Genomic DNA, 4,750 nt, shown 5'->3' on the forward strand with positions numbered 1-4,750 from the left:
CATATGTGACATTTTCCAGGGGTCATCTGCGGCCTCCTCAAGAGGCAATCTGGGACATTCTCTATGTCATCTGGGACCTCTTATAGTGGTCAACATTGAGACGTATGGGACATGTAAATTAAGCGTCTGTGGCTATTGGTCTGTTTGTGTATGCTGATAGATTTACGTGTGTTCTGTATGCAACTCTGTTTGCTCCTTTCCTCAGGATTGGAGAACAAGGTCATATCCAAGTTGCCATATCCAAAAAATATTCTCCTCCAGGGTTATAGAGTCCCTCAGAGGAAGATGCAATGATGTACTCTCTCCTATTCTTTGCCATCAGCACCTGTCATGTTAAGTCATCCTATACCAAAAGTGGTTACTTTTATCAGCCTGAGGTGGTACAATGTGGTGTGTTACCATTATTACCCTTGAAAGAGGAACATGGAGGAGATGGGGGTGCAGGACCCCATTTGAATATATGTTCCCTTTATAACTAGTGACCTGTATAACTGGAAACAGCAAACTCCAACCTTTTCAGAAAAAAAAAATACAGGGGCTCATTATTTCATTAGAGACAGTAATTTTCACACACAAGCACATCCAGAATGAGTGTCAACAAATTTTATAGGTGCTTTTCACCTGGTAGAAAAGGGAATGAATCCTGCTTGGAGATTTGAAAGTAGTACTTGGACCAGACAGTAGCCCCAATATTAAACCAGACCATTTGGAGCAAGTCTTTCCACAGACTTAGCCAAGCTGAGAATAACAGTGATCGAGGTATGGAAGTGCTTACCTATTATTGCTAGGTTTGATTAGCAGGGATATTGCAGTGGCTAGAAAGCCAATTCATCAAACTAAGGTGATTGAGATGGTACAATTTCCCAGTGAGTACCCTAATGCTTTTCTGGAACTTCTCCAAGAAGACTATAGGACATAGAGGCCTATAGATTTTGAAGCCCTAGAGAATCAAAGAGCCCTAAATATGGCCTTTATTACACAGTCAGCCCCAGATATTAGAAGAAAGCTTCAAAAGTTAGAAAATTTTGAGAGAAAGGTGTATTCTAAGTTGGAAGTGGTTACCCAGTAGGTGTTTGATAACAGAGATACCCTGGATAAAAAAGACTCTAAGATTTGGGCATTTACCCAAATGTTTACAAACAAGACCACACTAAAGCTACCAGCACAACCATGTTTAATGCAGCATTATTTACCATAGTTAAGATATGGAACCAACCCAGATGCCCTTCAGTAGATGAATGGATCAAGAAAATGTGGTATAAATACACAATGGAATTCTATGCCCCCATCAAAAATAATGACATTGCCCCATTTGTTAGGAAATGGAAAAACTTGGAAAAAATTATATTAAGTGAAGTAAGCCAGGCCCATAGAAACATAGGTCCCATGGTTTCCCTTATTAGCAATATCTAGTATATGTATGTGTCAAGTGGAAAAGGTCAGATAATGTGATGTTAGGAAAATGAACTCTTAGATATATATTTTAATGTTTTTTCTTTCATGCATGTGTTTCTAACGCATTTATAAGATTATTTCTTTGTTGCTTTGTATGGCCCTGCCCCACAGTATAACCCCCACTTTCACTATATGTGATGTGTGTATAACTTGTGGAGGTGATCGGGAAAAACAGGTCGTTTAAGGATACAGGTGGACCTGTTGCAGCAATGAGAAGTACAAGTTGTCATGTTGAAAACGAGCTTTAAAATGTCGGTGTGGGTAGGGGGAGGATAATTGGATGGGGGGAGATGGGGGAGGCTGGGAAGGGATGTGAATGGTAAACAAAGGAGGAGGCTGCAATGCTTGGTAAGAAATGTATGCATTATCCTGCCCATGTAATTGTAACCCTCTGTACATTATGTTCACCAATAAAGTAAAATAAAATAAAATTTAAAAAAGAAGACTCTAAGAAAGGGGGTTGAGTTTTGATAGGAGCACCAGAATAGGGATCAAGGAACCCTTATTGCAAGCAAAATGGACATTGGGAAAAGGAATGCCCAAGGAGGAGAAAGATAGAAAACGACAGGTTATGTAATCCCATTAAACACCTGGAATATGTGTTCATAGCTCTGGAGTAACATGCAAAGGAGCTTGGGGCTCGGAATTCCAGCTGTGTTCAATTTAAAAAGTAGCCCTCTGAACTTAAGAAGAAATGTGGCAAAGAAAAATTCACACACTTCTATCTCAAAACACGGGCTTATAAAAGACTGAATCTCCAATATGTGCCAGTCAAAAGCAACCGAGAGGTTAAAAGCACATAGAAGCACATTGAAAAAAACAGAGAATAATTTGACGTGAAGAAAATATTTAAAGATATAAACTTGTGAGTGTCAAAAATGAGAAGAAAATCCTCAAAAGGAACCTAGAAAACACTCAGAATCAAATCAAATTCAAGTTCATTAGTCTGGATGAGTATGAGGCAAATTAGGGGATCACAGGCCAACAGAAGCACAAGACAGCAATACTGCCATCCTTGCTAACCACAAGAGAGGCAAAGAAGATATCCTGATGCTGCATTAAGAAATCGTGGACATGAAAAAGGATCTGGGCCTGATATAAGAATGTATTAGCCTGAAGTACATCAGTTATAAGCTTTGAAGAGTGTCACCAGAAATTCAAAGCAGTAGAGAAAGAAGGAAAGAATAGTTAGCAGAGAAGACGGGGAAGTGCTGTGTCATAGAAGATGAGGCCAAGAAAAGTAAACAGGAAAATATCAGGCTCAAGAAAGAGATTATTACTCTTCAGAAAGAGTTAAAGGACCACATGCTCTGATAGGGAATGCTGGGGAAAGGGAAAAGCATTAGGAAGAAAAACAGAACAGCTATACAAACAGTTGAAAGATCTGTCACAAAAATACACTGAAGTGGAAAACTAGAAAGAGAAACTACTAGAGTAAAAATTCCAAAAGAATGCTGAGATCTTCATTATAAATGTAATGCAGAAGCATCGTGTCCCAATGGAACAAGTGGAGGTGGGAAAAATACCTCGCAATTACACCTTTGCCAACTTAAGGGGGGAGCTGAAGAGCATGCAAAGGTGTTGTGAGAAGGAGCAGCAACCAAGAGCTTAAAAGCACAGTCAAAGGAACTCTCCTGTGACCCTGCCAAAACAGTTAGAGGTTAAGGAGCACATTGAGAAAGAGAGTGGGATCTTGAAAGCAAGTTTGAGAGAAAAGGAGGAGAATAAAATGGAAGAAGTCTCCAAGGTTCAGAGTACTGTACAGGAAGTAAAGAACCTAGAGACCATAAGATACAGGGAAGCATCTGAGCTGATCAGGTAACTTGGGAGATCACTCTAAAACCAGTGGGGTCTCTAGAGCTACTAGTCGTTAAAATTAATGGAACAAGCAAAAACAGTTGTAATATGTGTACAAGTGTTGACACTGAACTTGTAAAAAATTCATACAGGCTCAAGCTTTCTGTCAGTTTACGTGTAGATATTTGCACCCTGGTAAATTTTCCAAGGCTACTACCAAAAACTCTTCTGAAAACCAGTGGGGCTTTAGCCTGACAATACTTTGTAAGGTTTGTAGGTAATTTCCAATAGGTAAATGCTGAAAAGTTGGAACCTATGGAAAGAATTCATACGTGAGGAACCTCAGATGGTGAATTTGGGAAAGTGGACTTCACAGAGGTAAAGCCTGGAAAGTATGGGTATTGGTATCTATTAGTAATAGTGGACACTTTTTCAGGCTGAGATGAGGCATGTAATAATTCCTTGATTTGGCTTACCCTTAGCTGTGGGGTCCAAAGATGGCCCTGCATTCATGGCCCAAGTTCTCAATTATAAACTCACACTCTAGGAATAAATTAGAAGTTACAATCCATTTATAGAACTCAGAGTTCAAGGCATTAGAAAGAATGGATATGCCCTCAAAGAAAACTAACTAAATTAAATACAAAGACTGTCCATGGCTAGGTGAGCCTCCTCCACTTTGCTGTCCTTCGACCAAGATGTAGCCCTTATGTTAAAGGATTTAATCCCTTTGAAATATTTTTGGGTGGACCACCCCCTTTAGTTCCTAAATTTAGGAAGGCTATATTAACAGAAATATCTATCTACAATCTGCAGGCTTTACAACATATTCTTTTATGGACCTATCCTTTGGTAACCAAGGCCCACCGGCCACCTAAGGAAAACTCCACCTGAAGGGGAGGGGCCAAGATGGCTATGGAACAGCAGGGAAACACCACATTTATCCCCAACGAAATACAGAGTTTGGATTTCAATGGTCCATTTCTGCAAGTGACCCACAAAAAAAGGCGATTACTCAGAGAGATACCGGAAGTGAAAAAAGAAAAGTGAAAAACCTACACAGACAGTAAAATAAGAAGACCCTTTCCCCAACCCTTGTTGGTGATGGGGATCCCCGCTGAGCAGCTTAAGTGGTGGAGTTTTGTGCCAGGTTGATTTAGTGGCCTGCCTCTGGACCCTCCGCGGACCACACTCCCACAAGCATCCTAAGCCTCACAGACTTCCCAGGTCCAGTGACAACCCAGAGAATACAAACCGAAACCTCAGAAGAGCCGGCATGAAGATTCCCCTCACCCTCCCTGACATGGCGCCTCTGCCTGGCTGGTGAAAGCAGTCCAACCCAGTCAGGAGCAGCAGCAGCTGTCAGCAGTGGGGAAACACCCTAGACTCACAGTGTGGCACCTCTGTCCTGCTTTTTTAAACAGCCTAGCCTAACCTGTAGCAGCAGCAACAGCTGGCAGTAGTGGCAAACCATCCAGACTCTGGGCACAATGCCTCT

The sequence above is a fragment of the Dipodomys merriami genome, unplaced genomic scaffold, assembly GCF_024711535.1.
Source record: "Dipodomys merriami isolate MVZ:Mamm:240054 unplaced genomic scaffold, mDipMer1.0.p SCAF_568, whole genome shotgun sequence".
NCBI classification, from domain to species: Eukaryota; Metazoa; Chordata; class Mammalia; order Rodentia; family Heteromyidae; genus Dipodomys; species Dipodomys merriami.